At 54.9% G+C, this 18027-nt stretch overlaps 31 non-coding genes and 13 pseudogenes across 31 annotated transcripts; all 44 read right to left on the bottom strand.

Annotated features, from left to right (window-relative positions):
- Positions 1-148: 148 nt before the first annotated feature.
- On the bottom strand, positions 149-261 carry LOC147793920 (5S ribosomal RNA; annotated as a pseudogene).
- Positions 262-488: 227 nt separating this feature from the next.
- LOC147793919 (5S ribosomal RNA) lies at positions 489-607 on the bottom strand. Its single transcript, XR_015413756.1, has one exon. It is a non-coding gene; the product is annotated as a 5S ribosomal RNA (ribosomal RNA).
- Positions 608-834: 227 nt separating this feature from the next.
- LOC147793918 (5S ribosomal RNA) lies at positions 835-953 on the bottom strand. Its single transcript, XR_015413455.1, has one exon. It is a non-coding gene; the product is annotated as a 5S ribosomal RNA (ribosomal RNA).
- A 257-nt stretch (positions 954-1210) lies between these two features.
- Positions 1211-1329, bottom strand: LOC147793917 (5S ribosomal RNA). Its single transcript, XR_015413557.1, has one exon. It is a non-coding gene; the product is annotated as a 5S ribosomal RNA (ribosomal RNA).
- A 227-nt stretch (positions 1330-1556) lies between these two features.
- LOC147793916 (5S ribosomal RNA) lies at positions 1557-1675 on the bottom strand (annotated as a pseudogene).
- Positions 1676-1902: 227 nt separating this feature from the next.
- LOC147793915 (5S ribosomal RNA) lies at positions 1903-2021 on the bottom strand. Its single transcript, XR_015413124.1, has one exon. It is a non-coding gene; the product is annotated as a 5S ribosomal RNA (ribosomal RNA).
- Positions 2022-2248: 227 nt separating this feature from the next.
- Positions 2249-2367, bottom strand: LOC147793914 (5S ribosomal RNA). Its single transcript, XR_015413267.1, has one exon. It is a non-coding gene; the product is annotated as a 5S ribosomal RNA (ribosomal RNA).
- A 1521-nt stretch (positions 2368-3888) lies between these two features.
- On the bottom strand, positions 3889-4007 carry LOC147793913 (5S ribosomal RNA; annotated as a pseudogene).
- Positions 4008-4234: 227 nt separating this feature from the next.
- LOC147793912 (5S ribosomal RNA) lies at positions 4235-4353 on the bottom strand. The gene has a single exon (XR_015413150.1). It is a non-coding gene; the product is annotated as a 5S ribosomal RNA (ribosomal RNA).
- A 219-nt stretch (positions 4354-4572) lies between these two features.
- Positions 4573-4691, bottom strand: LOC147793911 (5S ribosomal RNA). Its single transcript, XR_015413319.1, has one exon. It is a non-coding gene; the product is annotated as a 5S ribosomal RNA (ribosomal RNA).
- Positions 4692-4917: 226 nt separating this feature from the next.
- Positions 4918-5036, bottom strand: LOC147793910 (5S ribosomal RNA). The gene has a single exon (XR_015413542.1). It is a non-coding gene; the product is annotated as a 5S ribosomal RNA (ribosomal RNA).
- Positions 5037-5255: 219 nt separating this feature from the next.
- LOC147793909 (5S ribosomal RNA) lies at positions 5256-5374 on the bottom strand (annotated as a pseudogene).
- A 226-nt stretch (positions 5375-5600) lies between these two features.
- LOC147793908 (5S ribosomal RNA) lies at positions 5601-5719 on the bottom strand (annotated as a pseudogene).
- Positions 5720-5946: 227 nt separating this feature from the next.
- Positions 5947-6065, bottom strand: LOC147793907 (5S ribosomal RNA). The gene has a single exon (XR_015413869.1). It is a non-coding gene; the product is annotated as a 5S ribosomal RNA (ribosomal RNA).
- Positions 6066-6292: 227 nt separating this feature from the next.
- LOC147793906 (5S ribosomal RNA) lies at positions 6293-6411 on the bottom strand (annotated as a pseudogene).
- A 227-nt stretch (positions 6412-6638) lies between these two features.
- On the bottom strand, positions 6639-6757 carry LOC147793905 (5S ribosomal RNA). Its single transcript, XR_015413123.1, has one exon. It is a non-coding gene; the product is annotated as a 5S ribosomal RNA (ribosomal RNA).
- Positions 6758-6983: 226 nt separating this feature from the next.
- On the bottom strand, positions 6984-7102 carry LOC147793904 (5S ribosomal RNA). Its single transcript, XR_015413369.1, has one exon. It is a non-coding gene; the product is annotated as a 5S ribosomal RNA (ribosomal RNA).
- Positions 7103-7329: 227 nt separating this feature from the next.
- LOC147793903 (5S ribosomal RNA) lies at positions 7330-7448 on the bottom strand. The gene has a single exon (XR_015413838.1). It is a non-coding gene; the product is annotated as a 5S ribosomal RNA (ribosomal RNA).
- Positions 7449-7675: 227 nt separating this feature from the next.
- On the bottom strand, positions 7676-7794 carry LOC147793902 (5S ribosomal RNA). Its single transcript, XR_015413389.1, has one exon. It is a non-coding gene; the product is annotated as a 5S ribosomal RNA (ribosomal RNA).
- A 227-nt stretch (positions 7795-8021) lies between these two features.
- Positions 8022-8140, bottom strand: LOC147793901 (5S ribosomal RNA). Its single transcript, XR_015413813.1, has one exon. It is a non-coding gene; the product is annotated as a 5S ribosomal RNA (ribosomal RNA).
- Positions 8141-8367: 227 nt separating this feature from the next.
- On the bottom strand, positions 8368-8486 carry LOC147793900 (5S ribosomal RNA). Its single transcript, XR_015413558.1, has one exon. It is a non-coding gene; the product is annotated as a 5S ribosomal RNA (ribosomal RNA).
- Positions 8487-8713: 227 nt separating this feature from the next.
- On the bottom strand, positions 8714-8832 carry LOC147793899 (5S ribosomal RNA). The gene has a single exon (XR_015413361.1). It is a non-coding gene; the product is annotated as a 5S ribosomal RNA (ribosomal RNA).
- A 227-nt stretch (positions 8833-9059) lies between these two features.
- LOC147793898 (5S ribosomal RNA) lies at positions 9060-9178 on the bottom strand. The gene has a single exon (XR_015413475.1). It is a non-coding gene; the product is annotated as a 5S ribosomal RNA (ribosomal RNA).
- A 219-nt stretch (positions 9179-9397) lies between these two features.
- On the bottom strand, positions 9398-9516 carry LOC147793897 (5S ribosomal RNA). The gene has a single exon (XR_015414212.1). It is a non-coding gene; the product is annotated as a 5S ribosomal RNA (ribosomal RNA).
- A 227-nt stretch (positions 9517-9743) lies between these two features.
- Positions 9744-9862, bottom strand: LOC147793896 (5S ribosomal RNA). Its single transcript, XR_015413471.1, has one exon. It is a non-coding gene; the product is annotated as a 5S ribosomal RNA (ribosomal RNA).
- Positions 9863-11383: 1521 nt separating this feature from the next.
- LOC147793895 (5S ribosomal RNA) lies at positions 11384-11502 on the bottom strand (annotated as a pseudogene).
- A 227-nt stretch (positions 11503-11729) lies between these two features.
- LOC147793894 (5S ribosomal RNA) lies at positions 11730-11848 on the bottom strand. The gene has a single exon (XR_015414201.1). It is a non-coding gene; the product is annotated as a 5S ribosomal RNA (ribosomal RNA).
- A 219-nt stretch (positions 11849-12067) lies between these two features.
- On the bottom strand, positions 12068-12186 carry LOC147793893 (5S ribosomal RNA). The gene has a single exon (XR_015413318.1). It is a non-coding gene; the product is annotated as a 5S ribosomal RNA (ribosomal RNA).
- A 226-nt stretch (positions 12187-12412) lies between these two features.
- LOC147793892 (5S ribosomal RNA) lies at positions 12413-12531 on the bottom strand. Its single transcript, XR_015413540.1, has one exon. It is a non-coding gene; the product is annotated as a 5S ribosomal RNA (ribosomal RNA).
- Positions 12532-12750: 219 nt separating this feature from the next.
- LOC147793891 (5S ribosomal RNA) lies at positions 12751-12869 on the bottom strand (annotated as a pseudogene).
- Positions 12870-13095: 226 nt separating this feature from the next.
- Positions 13096-13214, bottom strand: LOC147793890 (5S ribosomal RNA; annotated as a pseudogene).
- Positions 13215-13441: 227 nt separating this feature from the next.
- On the bottom strand, positions 13442-13560 carry LOC147793889 (5S ribosomal RNA). The gene has a single exon (XR_015413563.1). It is a non-coding gene; the product is annotated as a 5S ribosomal RNA (ribosomal RNA).
- Positions 13561-13787: 227 nt separating this feature from the next.
- On the bottom strand, positions 13788-13906 carry LOC147793888 (5S ribosomal RNA; annotated as a pseudogene).
- A 219-nt stretch (positions 13907-14125) lies between these two features.
- LOC147793887 (5S ribosomal RNA) lies at positions 14126-14244 on the bottom strand. The gene has a single exon (XR_015414156.1). It is a non-coding gene; the product is annotated as a 5S ribosomal RNA (ribosomal RNA).
- Positions 14245-14463: 219 nt separating this feature from the next.
- LOC147793886 (5S ribosomal RNA) lies at positions 14464-14582 on the bottom strand. Its single transcript, XR_015414065.1, has one exon. It is a non-coding gene; the product is annotated as a 5S ribosomal RNA (ribosomal RNA).
- Positions 14583-14809: 227 nt separating this feature from the next.
- Positions 14810-14928, bottom strand: LOC147793885 (5S ribosomal RNA). The gene has a single exon (XR_015413231.1). It is a non-coding gene; the product is annotated as a 5S ribosomal RNA (ribosomal RNA).
- A 228-nt stretch (positions 14929-15156) lies between these two features.
- Positions 15157-15275, bottom strand: LOC147793884 (5S ribosomal RNA). The gene has a single exon (XR_015413280.1). It is a non-coding gene; the product is annotated as a 5S ribosomal RNA (ribosomal RNA).
- Positions 15276-15629: 354 nt separating this feature from the next.
- On the bottom strand, positions 15630-15747 carry LOC147793883 (5S ribosomal RNA; annotated as a pseudogene).
- A 227-nt stretch (positions 15748-15974) lies between these two features.
- LOC147793882 (5S ribosomal RNA) lies at positions 15975-16093 on the bottom strand. The gene has a single exon (XR_015413116.1). It is a non-coding gene; the product is annotated as a 5S ribosomal RNA (ribosomal RNA).
- A 227-nt stretch (positions 16094-16320) lies between these two features.
- LOC147793881 (5S ribosomal RNA) lies at positions 16321-16439 on the bottom strand. Its single transcript, XR_015413122.1, has one exon. It is a non-coding gene; the product is annotated as a 5S ribosomal RNA (ribosomal RNA).
- Positions 16440-16666: 227 nt separating this feature from the next.
- Positions 16667-16785, bottom strand: LOC147793880 (5S ribosomal RNA; annotated as a pseudogene).
- Positions 16786-17012: 227 nt separating this feature from the next.
- On the bottom strand, positions 17013-17131 carry LOC147793879 (5S ribosomal RNA). Its single transcript, XR_015413486.1, has one exon. It is a non-coding gene; the product is annotated as a 5S ribosomal RNA (ribosomal RNA).
- Positions 17132-17358: 227 nt separating this feature from the next.
- Positions 17359-17477, bottom strand: LOC147793878 (5S ribosomal RNA; annotated as a pseudogene).
- Positions 17478-17704: 227 nt separating this feature from the next.
- On the bottom strand, positions 17705-17823 carry LOC147793877 (5S ribosomal RNA). Its single transcript, XR_015413485.1, has one exon. It is a non-coding gene; the product is annotated as a 5S ribosomal RNA (ribosomal RNA).
- Positions 17824-18027: the final 204 nt, after the last annotated feature.

Below are 18027 nucleotides of genomic sequence, written 5' to 3'. Positions count from 1 at the left end.
GGGAACGGCCGGCGGGGCCCGCGCGGACACGTCGGGTAGAAGAAACGCGATGGGCGTGAGCGTGCGGGCGGGGGAGTTTGCCATTTGTAAAGAAAGGAAGAAAAGAACGGGGAGAAATTGAAGTAACGAGCAAAAGAAATATAAAAAAGGGGTGCAACACGAGGACTTCCCAAGTGGTCACCCAACTTAGTACTACCCAAGCACGCTTAACTGCTGAGTTCTGATGGGATCCGGTGCATTAGTGCTGGTATGATCGCACCAGACATGCCATGCGCACAAATTGCATTTAACGCATGCGGGGTGGGCATGATCGAGGCGACGGTGGGTGCACGCACGTGCTGGGAACGGCCGGCGGGGCCCGCGCGGACACGTCGGAGAGAAGAAACGCGATGGGCGTGAGCGTGCGAGCGGGGGAGGTTGCCATTTGTAAAGAAAAGAAGAAAAGAACGGGGAGAAATTGAAGTAACGAGCAAAAGAAATATAAAAAAGGGGTGCAACACGAGAACTTCCCAAGTGGTCACCCAACTTAGTACTACTCTCGCCCAAGCACGCTTAACTGCGGAGTTCTGATGGGATCCGGTGCATTAGTGCTGGTATGATCGCACCCGACATGCCATGCGCACAAATTGCATTTAACGCATGCAGGGTGGGCATGATCGAGGCGACGGTGGGTGCACGCACGTGCTGGGAACGGCCGGCGGGGCCCGCGCGGACACGTCGGGGAGAAGAAACGCGATGGGCGTGAGCGTGCGAGCGGGGGAGGTTGCCATTTGTAAAGAAAGGAAGAAAAGAACGGGTTGAAATTGAAGTAACGAGCAAAAGAAATATAAAAAAGGGGTGCAACACGAGGACTTCCCAAGTGGTCACCCAACTTAGTACTACTCTCGCCCAAGCACGCTTTAGTGCGGAGTTCTGATGGGATCCGGTGCATTAGTGCTGGTATGATCGCACCCGACATGCATGCGCACAAATTGCATTTAACGCATGCGGGGTGGGCATGATCGAGGCGACGGTGGGTGCACGCACGTGCTGGGAACGGCCGGCGGGGCCCGCGCGGACACGTCGCGGAGAAGAAACGCGATGGGCGTGAGCGTGCGAGCGGGGGAGGTTGCCATTCGTAAAGAAAGGAAGAAAAGAACGGGGAGAAATTGAAGTAACGAGCAAAAGAACGGGGAGAAATTGAAGTAACGAGCAAAAGAAATATAAAAAAGGGGTGCAACACGAGGACTTCCCAAGTGATCACCAAACTTAGTACTACTCTCGCCCAAGCACGCTTCACTGCGGAGTTCTGATGGGATCCGGTGCATTAGTGCTGGTATGATCGCACCCGACATGCCATAGGCACAAATTGCATTTAACGCATGCGGGGTGGGCATGATCGAGGCGACGGTGGGTGCACGCACGTGCTGGGAACGGCCGGCGGGGCCCGCACGGACACGACGGGGAGAAGAAACGCGATGGGCGTGAGCGTGCGAGCGGGGGAGGTTGCCATTTGTAAAGAAAGGAAGAAAAGAACGGGGAGAAATTGAAGTAACGAGCAAAAGAAATATAAAAAAGTGGTGCAACACGAGGACTTCCCAAGTGGTCACCCAACTTAGTACTACTCTCGCCCAAGCACGCTTGACTGCTGAGTTCTGATGAGATCCGGTGCATTAGTGCTGGTATGATCGCACCCGACATGCCATGCGCACAAATTGCATTTAACGCATGCGGGGTGGGCATGATCGAGGCGACGGTTGGTGCACGCACGTGCTGGGAACGGCCGGCGGGTCCCGCGCGGACACGACGGGGAGAAGAAACGCGATGGGCTTGAGCGTGCGAGCGGGGGAGGTTGCCATTTGTAAAGAAAGGAAGAAAAGAACGGGGAGAAATTGAAGTAACGAGCAAAAGAAATATAAAAAAGGGGTGCAACACGAGGACTTCCCAAGTGGTCACCCAACTTAGTACTACTCTCGCCCAAGCACGCTTCACTGCGGAGTTCTGATGGGATCCGGTGCATTAGTGCTGGTATGATCGCACCCGACATGCCATGCGCACAAATTGCATTTAACGCATGCGGGGTGGGCATGATCGAGGCGACGGTGGGTGCACGCACATGCTGGGAACGGCCGGCGGGGCCCGCGCGAACACGTCGGGGAGAAGAAACGCGATGGGCGTGAGCGTGCGAGCGGGGGAGGTTGCCATTTGTAAAGAAAGGAAGAAAAGAACGGGGAGAAATTGAAGTAACGAGCAAAAGAAATATAAAAAAGGGGTGCAACACGAGGACTTCCCAAGTGGTCACCCAACTTAGTACTACTCTCGCCCAAGCACGCTTAACTGCGGAGTTCTGATGGGATCCGGTGCATTAGTGCTGGTATGATCGCATCCGACATGCCATGCGCACAAATTGTATTTAACGCATGCGGGGTGGGAATGATCGAGGCGACGGTGGGTGCACGCACGTGCTGGGTGTCACAATCTGCAACATGATTGTGACCCGAGTAAGTCATCGAGGACGATGACTAAGTTAAGTGGGGGAGAATGTCACAACCTTACTATGAAGAGAGTAGGTTGTGACCCTCACGCCATGACAAGCAAAGGGGTGTCCCTCAAGTGACGCCCATTCGGCCATATGCGGGCCAACGTAGAAGAATGCCATGATGCGATCGAGGAGGACGATGCATCATCCAACACACCACCACGCAAAGTGGGTATTGAAGACATGTTGAGACACAAGCATAACAGAGACATCAGCATAGACATGAAGGACAAGATAGGCTTGTCGAAGGGCCGGGTAGGGCCCCGGGCCTTAACCTCAAAAGTCGAGGTTTCGGAAGGAATTTGGTCATGCGGTTCGGGAGTTAAGTCCGTCCATATAAAATATGAATGCTCGCCAAGTTTGGTGTCAATCGGACATTGGACGGACAATGCACGACACCGTATGACACCTCACGAAAATCATGTCTACTCCTGGTAGAATGAAAATGGCTCAAAATGTACTATAGGGGGTACCATGGTGTTAGCTCTCCACCACCCCTGGGCCCTGTGGCCTAAGTGAGCTACCCTGTGGCACATACGTGTGTCACAGTGTGGGCGAGCGTGCCGAGACGAGTGTCTCGGGCGACTTCCTTTGAAATGGGTTTTTGAAGGACAGTACCGGACGGCACGGGTGTGCCGGTATTGCGCCCTAGCCCGCGTGTTGGAGGTTGCTACATGCACCCGCTATCCGGTACGGTATCCGTAAATGACTCGGCATGGGCACGGGAGGGCCTATGCCTCGATAGAACCCGGATGGATGGATGTTCGGGAAGCCCCAATGAGATGAACGACACGCGGACCCATTCTCGATGGCACGACCGAACGAGTTATAATGGACGACGACATCCCGAGACTCGGGATGGCGTCAAGACATATGGACCCCGTCGATGGGGATCGAGATGGCAAGATGAGATGCGACGTTGTATTGAGAGACCTTGGCCCGAGTAGAGGCAAGGTCGAGCCGAAGGAGTTGGCCTAGCGTAGAGGCAAGTCGGATGTGTCGCAGACGATTGAACATACACGCGCAGAAGGCGTGTGTGGTTGAACAAGCTTGGATTCCGCACAAGCGATGTTCGATTGGCGAAGGCAAACCTCGCCTAAGGTCCGACGAAGCCACAAAGCCGGGGCGAAAAATATATATGGGGCTTAATTCCCCTTAAGGCTGGTCGTGAGCGTGTATCGGTCACGACGCCGCACGGTCAAGAATGTAGGATCGTGACACTGGGAACGGCCGGCGGGGCCCGCGCGGACACGTCGGGGATAAGAAACGCGATGGGCGTGAGCGTGCGAGTGGGGGAGGTTGAAATTTGTAAAGAAAGGAAGAAAAGAACGGGGAGAAATTGAAGAAACGAGCAAAAGAAATATAAAAGAGGGGTGCAACACGAGGACTTCCCAAGTGGTCACCCAACTTAGTACTACTCTCGCCCAAGCACGCTTAACTGCGCAGTTCTGATGGGATCAGGTGCATTAGTGCTGGTATGATCGCATCCGACATGCCATGCGCACAAATTGCATTTAACGCATGTAGGGTGGGCATGATCGAGGTGACGGTGGGTGCACGCACGTGCTGGGAACGGCCGGCGGGGCCCGCGCGGACACGTCGGGGAGAAGAAACGCGATGGGCGTGAGCGTGCGAGCGGGGGAGGTTGCCATTTGTAAAGAAAGGAAGAAAAGAACGGGGAGAAATTGAAGTAACGAGCAAAAGAAATATAAAAAAGGGGTGCAACACGAGGACTTCCCAAGTGGTCACCCAACTTAGTACTACTCTCGCCCAAGCACGCTTGACTGCGGAGTTCTGATGGGATCCGGTGCATTAGTGCTGGTATGATCGCACCCGACATGCCATGCGCACAAATTGCATTTAACGCATGCGGGGTGGGCATGATCGAGGCGACGGTGGGTGCTAGCACGTGCAGGGAACGGCCGGCGGGGCCCGCGCGGACACGTCGGCGAGAAGAAACGCGATGGGCGTGAGCGGGGGAGGTTGCCATTTGTAAAGAAAGGAAGAAAAGAACAGGGAGAAATTGAAGTAACGAGCAAAAGAAATATAAAAAAGGGGTGCAACACGAGGACTTCCCAAGTGGTCACCCAACTTAGTACTACTCTCGCCCAAGCACGCTTAACTGCGGAGTTCTGATGGGATCTGGTGCATTAGTGCTGGTATGATCGCACCCGACATGCCATGCGCACAAATTGCATTTAAAGCATGCGGGGTGGGCATGATCGAGGCGACGGTGGGTGCACGCACGTGCTGGGAACGGCCGGCGGGGCCCGCGCGGACACGTCGGGGAGAAGAAACGCGATGGGCGTGAGGTGCGAGCGGGGGAGGTTGCCATTTGTAAAGAAAGGAAGAAAAGAACGGGGAGAAATTGAAGTAACGAGCAAAAGAAATATAAAAAAGGGGTGCAACACGAGGACTTCCCAAGTGGTCACCCAACTTAGTACTACTCTCGCCCAAGCACGCTTAACTGCGGAGTTCTGATGGAATACGGTGCATTAGTGCTGGTATGATCGCACCCGACATGCCATGCGCACAAATTGTATTTAACACATGCGGGGTGGGCATGATCGAGGCGACGGTGGGTGCACGCACGTGCTGGGAACGGCCGGCGGGGCCCGCGCGGACACGTCGGGGAGAAGAAACGCGATGGTCGTGAGCGTGAGAGATGGCCATTTGTAAAGAAAGGAAGAAAAGAACGGGGAGAAATTGAAGTAACGAGCAAAAGAAATATAAAAAAGGGGTGCAACACGAGGACTTCCCAAGTGGTCACCCAACTTAGTACTACTCTCCCCCGAGCACGCTTAACTGCGGAGTTTTGATGGGATACGGTGCATTAGTACTGGTATGATCGCACCCGACATGCCATGCGCACAAATTGCATTTAACGCATGCAGGGTGGGCATGATCGAGGCGACGGTGGGTGCATGCACGTGCTGGGAACGGCCGGCGGGGCCCGCGCGGACTCGTCGGGGAGAAGAAACGCGATGGGCGTGAGGTGCGAGCGGGGGATGTTGCCATTTGTAAAGAAAGGAAGAAAAGAACGGGGAGAAATTGAAGTAACGAGCAAAAGAAATATAAAAAAGTGGTGCAACACGAGGACTTCCCAAGTGGTCACCCAACTTAGTACTACTCTCGCCCAAGCACGCTTAACTGCGGAGTTCTGATTGGATCCAGTGCATTAGTGCTGGTATGATCGCATCCGACATTCCATGCGCACAAATTGCATTTAACGCATGCGGGGTGGGCATGATCGAGGCGACGGTGGGTGCACGCACGTGCTGGGAACGGCCGGCGGGGCCCGCGCGGACACGTCGGGGAGAAGAAACGCGATGGGCGTGAGCGTGCGAGCGGGGGAGGTTGCCATTTGTAAAGAAAGGAAGAAAAGAACGGGGAAAAATTGAAGTAACAAGCAAAAGAAATATAAAAAAGGGGTGCAACACGAGGACTTCCCAAGTGGTCACCCAACCTAGTACTACTCTCGCCCAAGCACGCTTAACTGCGGAGTTCTGATGGGATCCGGTGCATTAGTGCTGGTATGATCGCACCCGACATTCCATGCGCACAAATTGCATTTAACGCATGCGGGGTGGGCATGATCGAGGCGACGGTGGGTGCACGCACGTGCTGGGAACGGCCGGCGGGGCCCGCGCGTTCACGTCGGGGAGAAGAAACGCGATGGGCGTGAGCGTGCGAGTGGGGGAGGTTGAAATTTGTAAAGAAAGGAAGAAAAGAACGGGGAGAAATTGAAGAAACGAGCAAAAGAAATATAAAGGAGGGGTGCAACACGAGGACTTCCCAAGTGGTCACCCAACTTAGTACTACTCTCGCCCAAGCACGCTTAACTGCGCAGTTCTGATGGGATCAGGTGCATTAGTGCTGGTATGATCGCATCCGACATGCCATGCGCACAAATTGCATTTAACGCATGCAGGGTGGGCATGATCGAGGTGACGGTGGGTGCACGCACGTGCTGGGAACGGCCGGCGGGGCCCGCGCGGACACGTCGGGGAGAAGAAACGCGATGGGCGTGAGCGTGCGAGCGGGGGAGGTTGCCATTTGTAAAGAAAGGAAGAAAAGAACGGGGAGAAATTGAAGTAACGAGCAAAAGAAATATAAAAAAGGGGTGCAACACGAGGACTTCCCAAGTGGTCACCCAACTTAGTACTACTCTCGCCCAAGCACGCTTCACTGCGGAGTTCTGATGGGATCCGGTGCATTAGTGCTGGTATGATCGCACCCGACATTTCAAGCGCACAAATTGCATATAACGCATGCGGGGTGGGCATGATCGAGGCGACGGTGGGTGCACGCACGTGCTGGGAACGGCCGGCGGGGCCCGCGCGGACACGTCGGGGAGAAGAACGCGATGGGCGTGAGCGTGCGAGCGGGGGAGGTTGCCATTTGTAAAGAAAGGAAGAAAAGAACGGGGAAAAATTGAAGTAACGAGCAAAAGAAATATAAAAAAGGGGTGCAACACGAGGACTTCCCAAGTGGTCACCCAACTTAGTACTACTCTCGCCCAAGCACGCTTCACTGCGAAGTTCTGATGGGATCCGGTGCATTAGTGCTGGTATGATCGCACCCGACATTCCAAGCGCACAAATTGCATATAACGCATGCGGGGTGGGCATGATCGAGGCGACGGTGGGTGCACGCACGTGCTGGGAACGGCCGGCGGGGCCCGCGCGGACACGTCGGGGAGAAGAAACGCGATGGGCGTGAGCGTGCGAGCGGGGGAGGTTGCCATTTGTAAAGAAAGGAAGAAAAGAACGGGGAAAAATTGAAGTAACAAGCAAAAGAAATATAAAAAAGGGGTGCAACACGAGGACTTCCCAAGTGGTCACCCAACCTAGTACTACTCTCGCCCAAGCACGCTTAACTGCGGAGTTCTGATGGGATCCGGTGCATTAGTGCTGGTATGATCGCACCCGACATGCCATGCGCACAAATTGCATTTAACGCATGCGGGGTGGGCATGATCGAGGCGACGGTTGGTGCACGCACGTGCTGGGAACGGCCGGCGGGGCCCGCGCGGACACGTCGGGGAGAAGAAACGCGATGGGCGTGAGCGTGCGAGCGGGGGAGGTTGCCATTTGTAAAGAAAGGAAGAAAAGAACGGCGAGAAATTGAAGTAACGAGCAAAAGAAATATAAAAAAGGGGTGCAACACGAGAACTTCCCAAGTGGTCACCCAACTTAGTACTACTCTCGCCCAAGCACGCTTAACTGCGGAGTTCTGTTGGGATCCGGTGCATTGGTGCTGGTATGATCGCACCCGACATGCCATGCGCACAAATTGTATTTAACGCATGCGGGGTGGGCATGATCGAGGCGACGGTGGGTGCACGCACGTGCTGGGAACGGCCGGCGGGGCCCGCGCGGACACGTCGGGGAGAAGAAACGCGATGGGCGTGAGCGTGCGAGCGGGGGAGGTTGCCATTTGTAAAGAAAGGAAGAAAAGAACGGGGAAAAATTGAAGTAACAAGCAAAAGAAATATAAAAAAGGGGTGCAACACGAGGACTTCCCAAGTGGTCACCCAACCTAGTACTACTCTCGCCCAAGCACGCTTAACTGCGGAGTTCTGATGGGATCCGGTGCATTAGTGCTGGTATGATCGCACCCGACATGCCATGCGCACAAATTGCATTTAACGCATGCGGGGTGGGCATGATCGAGGCGACGGTTGGTGCACGCACGTGCTGGGAACGGCCGGCGGGGCCCGCGCGGACACGTCGGGGAGAAGAAACGCGATGGGCGTGAGCGTGCGAGCGGGGGAGGTTGCCATTTGTAAAGAAAGGAAGAAAAGAACGGCGAGAAATTGAAGTAACGAGCAAAAGAAATATAAAAAAGGGGTGCAACACGAGGACTTCCCAAGTGGTCACCCAACTTAGTACTACTCTCGACCAAGCACGCTTAACTGCGGAGTTCTGTTGGGATCCGGTGCATTGGTGCTGGTATGATCGCACCCGACATGCCATGCGCACAAATTGCATTTAACGCATGCGGGGTGGGCATGATCGAGGCGACGGTGGGTGCACGCACGTGCTGGGAACGGCCGGCGGGGCCCGCGCGGACACGTCGGGGAGAAGAAACGCGATGGGCGTGAGCGTGCGAGCGGGGGAGGTTGCCATTTGTAAAGAAAGGAAGAAAAGAAAGGGGAGAAATTGAAGTAACGAGCAAAAGAAATATAAAAAAGGGGTGCAACACGAGGACTTCCCAAGTGGTCACCCAACTTAATACTACTCTCGCCCAAGCACTATTAACTGCGGAGTTCTGATGGGATCCGGTGCATTAGTGCTGGTATGATCGCACCCGACATTCCAAGCGCACAAATTGCATTTAACGCATGCGGGGTGGGCATGATCGAGGCGACGGTGGGTGCACGCACGTGCTGGGAATGGCCGACGGGGCCCGCGCGGACACGTCGGGGAGAAGAAACGCGATGGGCGTGAGCGTGCGAGCGGGGGAGGTTGCCATTTGTAAAGAAAGGAAGAAAAGAACGGGGAGAAATTGAAGTAACGAGCAAAAGAAATATAAAAAAGGGGTGCAACACGAGGACATCCCAAGTGGTCACCCAACTTAGTACTACTCTCGCCCAAGCACGCTTAACTGCGGAGTTCTGATGGGATCCGATGCATTAGTGCTGGTATGATCGCACCCGACATGCCATGCGCACAAATTGCATTTAACGCATGCGGGGTGGGCATGATCGAGGCGACGGTGGGTGCACGCACGTGCTGGGAACGGCCGGCGGGGCCCGCGCGGACACGTCGGGGAGAAGAAACGCGATGGGTGCGAGGGGGGGAGGTTGCCATTTGTAAAGAAAGGAAGAAAAGAACGGGGAGAAATTGAAGTAACGAGCAAAAGAAATATAAAAAAGGGGTGCAACACGAGGACTTCCCAAGTGGTCACCCAACTTAGTACTACTCTCGCCCAAGCACGCTTAACTGCGGAGTTCTGATGGGATCCGGTGCATTAGTGCTGGTATGATCGCACCCGACATGCCATGCGCACAAATTGCATTTAACGCATGCGGGGTGGGCATGATCGAGGCGACGGTGGGTGCTAGCACGTGCTGGGAACGGCCGGCGGGGCCCGCGCGGACACGTCGGGGAGAAGAAACGCGATGGGCGTGAGCGTGCGAGCGGGGGAGGTTGCCATTTGTAAAGAAAGGAAGAAAAGAACGGGGAGAAATTGAAGTAACGAGCAAAAGAAATATAAAAAAGGGGTGCAACACGAGGACTTCCCAAGTGGTCACCCAACTTAGTACTACTCTCGCCCAAGCACGCTTAAGTGCGGAGTTCTGATGGGATCCGGTGCATTAGTGCTGGTATGATCGCATCCGACATGCCATGCGCACAAATTGTATTTAACGCATGCGGGGTGGGAATGATCGAGGCGACGGTGGGTGCACGCACGTGCTGGGTGTCACAATCTGCAACATGATTGTGACCCGAGTAAGTCATCGAGGACGATGACTAAGTTAAGTGGGGGAGAATGTCACAACCTTACTATGAAGAGAGTAGGTTGTGACCCTCACGCCATGACAAGCAAAGGGGTGTCCCTCAAGAGACGCCCATTCGGCCATATGCGGGCCAACGTAGAAGAATGCCATGATGCGATCGAGGAGGACGATGCATCATCCAACACACCACCACGCAAAGTGGGTATTGAAGACATGTTGAGACACAAGCATAACAGAGACATCAACATAGACATGAAGGACAAGATAGGCTTGTCGAAGGGCCGGGTAGGGCCCCGGGCCTTAACCTCAAAAGTCGAGGTTTCGGAAGGAATTTGGTCATGCGGTTCGGGAGTTAAGTCCGTCCATATAAAATATGAATGCTCGCCAAGTTTGGTGTCAATCGGACATTGGACGGACAATGCACGACACCGTATGACACCTCACGAAAATCATGTCTACTCCTGGTAGAATGAAAATGGCTCAAAATGTACTATAGGGGGTACCATGGTGTTAGCTCTCCACCACCCCTGGGCCCTGTGGCCTAAGTGAGCTACCCTGTGGCACATACGTGTGTCACAGTGTGGGCGAGCGTGCCGAGACGAGTGTCTCGGGCGACTTCCTTTGAAATGGGTTTTTGAAGGACAGTACCGGACGGCACGGGTGTGCCGATATTGCGCCCTAGCCCGCGTGTTGGAGGTTGCTACATGCACCCGCTATCCGGTACGGTATCCGTAAATGACTCGGCATGGGCACGGGAGGGCCTATGCCTCGATAGAACCCGGATGGATGGATGTTCGGGAAGCCCCGATGAGATGAACGACACGCGGACCCATTCTCGATGGCACGACCGAACGAGTTATGATGGACGACGACATCCCGAGACTCGGGATGGCGTCAAGACATATGGACCCCGTCGATGGGGATCGAGATGGCAAGATGAGATGCGACGTTGTATTGAGAGACCTTGGCCCGAGTAGAGGCAAGGTCGAGCCGAAGGAGTTGGCCTAGCGTAGAGGCAAGTCGGATGTGTCGCAGACGATTGAACATACACGCGCAGAAGGCGTGTGTGGTTGAACAAGCTTGGATTCCGCACAAGCGATGTTCGATTGGCAAAGGCAAACCTCGCCTAAGGTCCGACGAAGCCACAAAGCCGGGGCGAAAAATATATATGGGGCTTAATTCCCCTTAAGGCTGGTCGTGAGCGTGTATCGGTCACGACGCCGCACGGTCAAGAATGTAGGATCGTGACACTGGGAACGGCCGGCGGGGCCCGCGCGGACACGTCGGGGATAAGAAACGCGATGGGCGTGAGCGTGCGAGTGGGGGAGGTTGAAATTTGTAAAGAAAGGAAGAAAAGAACGGGGAGAAATTGAAGTAACGAGCAAAAGAAATATAAAAGAGGGGTGCAACACGAGGACTTCCCAAGTGGTCACCCAACTTAGTACTACTCTCGCCCAAGCACGCTTAACTGCGCAGTTCTGATGGGATCGGGTGCATTAGTGCTGGTATGATCGCATCCGACATGCCATGCGCACAAATTGCATTTAACGCATGCAGGGTGGGCATGATCGAGGTGACGGTGGGTGCACGCACGTGCTGGGAACGGCCGGCGGGGCCCGCGCGGACACGTCGGGGAGAAGAAACGCGATGGGCGTGAGCGTGCGAGCGGGGGAGGTTGCCATTTGTAAAGAAAGGAAGAAAAGAACGGGGAGAAATTGAAATAACGAGCAAAAGAAATATAAAAAAGGGGTGCAACACGAGGACTTCCCAAGTGGTCACCCAACTTAGTACTACTCTCGCCCAAGCACGCTTAACTGCGGAGTTCTGATGGGATCCGGTGCATTAGTGCTGGTATGATCGCACCCGACATGCCATGCGCACAAATTGCATTTAACGCATGCGGGGTGGGCATGATCGAGGCGACGGTGGGTGCTAGCACGTGCTGGGAACGGCCGGTGGGGCCCGCGCGGACACGTCGGGGAGAAGAAACGCGATGGGCATGAGCGGGGGAGGTTGCCATTTGTAAAGAAAGGAAGAAAAGAACGGGGAGAAATTGAAGTAACGAGCAAAAGAAATATAAAAAAGGGGTGCAACACGAGGACTTCCCAAGTGGTCACCCAACTTAGTACTACTCTCGCCCAAGCACGCTTAACTGCGGAGTTCTGATGGGATCTGGTGCATTAGTGCTGGTATGATCGCACCCGACATGCCATGCGCACAAATTGCATTTAAAGCATGCGGGGTGGGCACGATCGAGGCGACGGTGGGTGCACGCACGTGCTGGGAACGGCCGGCGGGGCCCGCGCGGACACGTCGGGGAGAAGAAATGCGATGGGCGTGAGGTGCGAGCGGGGGAGGTTGCCATTTGTAAAGAAAGGAAGAAAAGAACGGGGAGAAATTGAAGTAACGAGCAAAAGAAATATAAAAAAGGGGTGCAACACGAGGACTTCCCAAGTGGTCACCCAACTTAGTACTACTCTCGCCCAAGCACGCTTAACTGCGGAGTTCTGATGGAATACGGTGCATTAGTGCTGGTATGATCGCACCCGACATGCCATGCGCACAAATTGTATTTAACACATGCGGGGTGGGCATGATCGAGGCGACGGTGGGTGCACGCACGTGCTGGGAACGGCCGGCGGGGCCCGCGCGGACACGTCGGGGAGAAGAAACGCGATGGTCGTGAGCGTGAGAGATGGCCATTTGTAAAGAAAGGAAGAAAAGAACGGGGAGAAATTGAAGTAACGAGCAAAAGAAATATAAAAAAGGGGTGCAACACGAGGACTTCCCAAGTGGTCACCCAACTTAGTACTACTCTCGCCCGAGCACGCTTAACTGCGGAGTTTTGATGGGATACGGTGCATTAGTACTGGTATGATCGCACCCGACATGCCATGCGCACAAATTGCATTTAACGCATGCAGGGTGGGCATGATCGAGGCGACGGTGGGTGCATGCACGTGCTGGGAACGGCCGGCGGGGCCCGCGCGGACTCGTCGGGGAGAAGAAACGCGATGGGCGTGAGGTGCGAGCGGGGGATGTTGCCATTTGTAAAGAAAGGAAGAAAAGAACGGGGAGAAATTGAAGTAACGAGCAAAAGAAATATAAAAAAGTGGTGCAACACGAGGACTTCCCAAGTGGTCATCCAACTTAGTACTACTCTCGCCCAAGCACGCTTAACTGCGGAGTTCTGATTGGATCCAGTGCATTAGTGCTGGTATGATCGCATCCGACATGCCATGCGCACAAATTGCATTTAACGCATGCGGGGTGGGCATGATCGAGGCGACGGTGGGTGCACGCACGTGCTGGGAACGGCCGGCGGGGCCCGCGCGGACACGTCGGGGAGAAGAAACGCGATGGGCGTGAGCGTGCGAGCGGGGGAGGTTGCCATTTGTAAAGAAAGGAAGAAAAGAACGGGGAAAAATTGAAGTAACGAGCAAAAGAAATATAAAAAAGTGGTGCAACACGAGGACTTCCCAAGTGGTCACCCAACTTAGTACTACTCTCGCCCAAAAACGCTTCACTGCGGAGTTCTGATGGGATCCGGTGCATTAGTGCTGGTATGATCGCACCCGACATTCCAAGCGCACAAATTGCATATAACGCATGCGGGGTGGGCATGATCGAGGCGACGGTGGGTGCACGCACGTGCTGGGAACGGCCGGCGGGGCCCGCGCGGACACGTCGGGGAGAAGAAACGCGATGGGCGTGAGCGTGCGAGCGGGGGAGGTTGCCATTTGTAAAGAAAGGAAGAAAAGAACGGGGAAAAATTGAAGTAACAAGCAAAAGAAATATAAAAAAGGGGTGCAACACGAGGACTTCCCAAGTGGTCACCCAACCTAGTACTACTCTCGCCCAAGCACGCTTAACTGCATTGTTCTGATGGGATCCGGTGCATTAGTGCTGGTATGATCGCACCCGACATGCCATGCGCACAAATTGCATTTAACGCATGCGGGGTGGGCATGATCGAGGCGACGGTGGGTGCACGCACGTGCTGGGAACGGCCGGCGGGGCCCGCGCGGACACGTCGGGGAGAAGAAACGCGATGGGTGCGAGGGGGGGAGGTTGCCATTTGTAAAGAAAGGAAGAAAAGAACGGGGAGAAATGGAAGTAACGAGCAAAAGAAATATAAAAAAGGGGTGCAACACGAGGACTTCCCAAGTGGTCACCCAACTTAGTACTACTCTCGCCCAAGCACGCTTAACTGCGGAGTTCTGATGGGATCCGGTGCATTAGTGCTGGTATGATCGCACCCGACATGCCATGCGCACAAATTGCATTTAACGCATGCGGGGTGGGCATGATCGAGGCGACGGTGGGTGCTAGCACGTGCTGGGAACGGCCGGCGGGGCCCGCGCGGACACGTCGGGGAGAAGAAACGCGATGGGTGCGAGGGGGGGAGGTTGCCATTTGTAAAGAAAGGAAGAAAAGAACGGGGAGAAATGGAAGTAACGAGCAAAAGAAATATAAAAAAGGGGTGCAACACGAGGACTTCCCAAGTGGTCACCCAACTTAGTACTACTCTCGCCCAAGCACGCTTAACTGCGGAGTTCTGATGGGATCCGGTGCATTAGTGCTGGTATGATCGCACCCGACATGCCATGCGCACAAATTGCATTTAACGCATGCGGGGTGGGCATGATCGAGGCGACGGTGGGTGCTAGCACGTGCTGGGAACGGCCGGCGGGGCCCGCGCGGACACGTCGGGGAGAAGAAACGCGATGGGCGTGAGCGTGCGAGCGGGGGAGGTTGCCATTTGTAAAGAAAGGAAGAAAAGAACGGGGAGAAATTGAAGTAACGAGCAAAAGAAATATAAAAAAGGGGTGCAACACGAGGACTTCCCAAGTGGTCACCCAACTTAGTACTACTCTCGCCCAAGCACGCTTCACTGCGGAGTTCTAATGGGATCCGGTGCATTAGTGCTGGTATGATCGCACCCGACATGCCATGCGCACAAATTGCATTTAACGCATGCGGGGTGGGCATGATCGAGGCGACGGTGGGTGCACGCACGTGCTGGGAACGGCCGGTTGGGCCCGCGCGGACACGTCGGGGAGAAGAAACGCGATGGGCGTGAGCGTGTGAGCGGGGGAGGTTGCCATTTGTAAAGAAAAGGAAGAAAAGAACGGGGAGAAATTGAAGTAACGAGCAAAAGAAATATAAAATAGGGGTGCAACACGAGGACTTCCCAAGTGGTCACCCAACTTAGTACTACTCTCGCCCAAGCACGCTTAACTACGGAGTTCTGATGGGATCCGGTGCATTAGTGCTGGTATGATCGCACCTGACATGCCATGCGCACAAATTGCATTTAACGCATGCAGGGTGGGCATGATCGAGGCGACGGTGGGTGCACGCACGTGCTGGGAACGGCCGGCGGGGCCCGCGCGGACACGTCGGGGAGAAGAAACGCGATGGGCGTGAGCGTGCGAGCGGGGGAGGTTGCCATTTGTAAAGAAAGGAAGAAAAGAACGTGGGTGCACGCACGTGCTGGGAACGGCCGGCGGGGCCCGCGCGGACACGTCGGGGAGAAGAAACGCGATGGGCGTGAGCGTGCGAGCGGGGGAGGTTGCCATTTGTAAAGAAAGGAAGAAAAGAACGGGGAGAAATTGAAGTAACGAGCAAAAGAAATATAAAAAAGGGGTGCAACAGGAGGACTTCCAAGTGGTCACCCAACTTAGTACTACTCTCGCCCAAGCACGCTTAACTGCGGAGTTCTAATGGGATCCGGTGCATTAGTGCTGGTATGATCGCACCAAACATGCCATGCGCACAAATTGCATTTAACGCATGCGGGGTGGGCATGATCGAGGCGACGGTGGGTGCCCGCACGTGCTGGGAACGGCCGGCGGGGCCCGCGCGGACACGTCGGGGAGAAGAAACGCGATGGGTGTGAGCGTGCGAGCTGGGGAGGTTGCCATTTGTAAAGAAAGGAATAAAAGAACGGGGAGAAATTGAAGTAACGAGCGAAAGAAATATAAAAAAGGGGTGCAACACGAGGACTTCCCGAGTGGTCACCCAACTTAGTACTACCCTCGCCCAAGCACGCTTGACTGCGGAGTTCTGATGGGATCCGGTGCATCAGTGCTGGTATGATCGCACCCGAGATGCCATGCGCACAAATTGCATTTAACGCATGCAAGGTAGGCATGATCGAGTCGACGGTGGGTGCACGCACGTGTTGGGAACGGCCGGTGGGGCCCGCGCGGACACGTCGGGGAGAAGAAACGCGATGGGCGTGAGGGTGCGAGCGGGGGAGGTTGCCATTTGTAAAGAAAGGAAGAAAAGAACGGGGAGAAATTGAAGTAACGAGCAAAAGAAATATAAAAAAGGGGTGCAACACGAGGACTTCCCAAGTGGTCACCCAACTTAGTACTACTCTCGCCCAAGCACGCTTCACTGCGGAGTTCTGATGGGATCCGGTGCATTAGTGCTGGTATGATCGCACCCGACATGCCATGCGCACAAATTGCATTTAACGCATGCGGGGTGGGCATGATCGAGGCGACGGTCGGTGCACGCACGTGCTGGGAACGGCCGGCGGGGCCCGCGCGGACACGTCGGGGAGAAGAAACGCGATGGGCGTGAGCGTGCGAGCGGGGGAGGTTGCCATTTGTAAAGAAAGGAAGAAAAGAACGGGGAGAAATTGAAGTAACGAGCAAAAGAAATATAAAAAAGGGGTGCAACACGAGGACTTCCCAAGTGGTCACCCAACTTAGTACTACTCTCGCCCAAGCACGCTTAACTGCGATGTTCTGATGGGATCCGGTGCATTAGTGTTGGTATGATCGCACCCGACATGCCATGCGCACAAATTGCATTTAACGCATGCGGGGTGGGCATGATCGAGGCGACGGTGGGTGCACGCACGTGCTGGGAACGGCCGGCGGGGCCCGCGCGGACACGTCGGGGAGAAGAAACGCGATGGGCGTGAGCGTGCGAGCGGGGGAGGTTGCCATTTGTAAAGAAAGGAAGAAAAGAACGGGGAGAAATTGAAGTAACGAGCAAAAGAAATATAAAAAAGGGGTGCAACACGTGGACTTCCCAAGTGGTCACGCAACTTAGTACTACTCTCGCCCAAGCACGCTTAACTGCGGAGTTCTGATGGGATCCGGTGCATTAGTGCTGGTATGATCGCATCCGACATGCCATGCGCACAAATTGCATTTAACGCATGCGGGGTGGGCATGATCGAGGCGACGGTGGGTGCACGCACGTGCTGGGAACAGCCGGCGGGGCCCGCGCGGACACGTCGGGGAGAAGAAACGCGATGGGCGTGAGCGTGCGAGCGGGGGAGGTTTCCATTTGTAAAGATAGGAAGAAAAGAACGGGGAGAAATTGAAGTAACGAGCAAAAGAAATATAAAAAAGGGGTGCAACAGGAGGACTTCCCAAGTGGTCACCCAACTTAGTACTACTCTCGCCCAAGAACGCTTAACTGCGGAGTTCTGATGGGATCCGGTTCATTAGTGCTGGTATGATCGCACCCGACATGCCATGCGCACAAATTGCATTTAACGCATGCGGGGTGGGCATGATCGAGGCGACGGCGGGTGCACGCACGTGCTGGGAACGGCCGGTTGGGCCCGCGCGGACACGTCGGGGAGAAGAAACGCGATGGGCGTGAGCGTGCGAGCGGGGGAGGTTGCCATTTGTAAAGAAAGGAAGAAAAGAACGGGGAGAAATTGAAGTAACGAGCAAAAGAAATATAAAAAAGGGGTGCAACACGTGGACTTCCCAAGTGGTCACGCAACTTAGTACTACTCTCGCCCAAGCACGCTTAACTGCGGAGTTCTGATGGGATCCGGTGCATTAGTGCTGGTATGATCGCATCCGACATGCCATGCGCACAAATTGCATTTAACGCATGCGGGGTGGGCATGATCGAGGCGACGGTGGGTGCACGCACGTGCTGGGAACAGCCGGCGGGGCCCGCGCGGACACGTCGGGGAGAAGAAACGCGATGGGCGTGAGCGTGCGAGCGGGGGAGGTTTCCATTTGTAAAGATAGGAAGAAAAGAACGGGGAGAAATTGAAGTA

The sequence above is a fragment of the Cucurbita pepo genome, chromosome 1 (assembly GCF_057944985.1).
Source record: "Cucurbita pepo subsp. pepo isolate OVF chromosome 1, ASM5794498v1, whole genome shotgun sequence".
NCBI classification, from domain to species: Eukaryota; Viridiplantae; Streptophyta; class Magnoliopsida; order Cucurbitales; family Cucurbitaceae; genus Cucurbita; species Cucurbita pepo.
The sequence above is the reverse complement of the archived record's forward strand: the minus strand, read 5'-3'. Positions and strand labels throughout refer to the sequence as shown.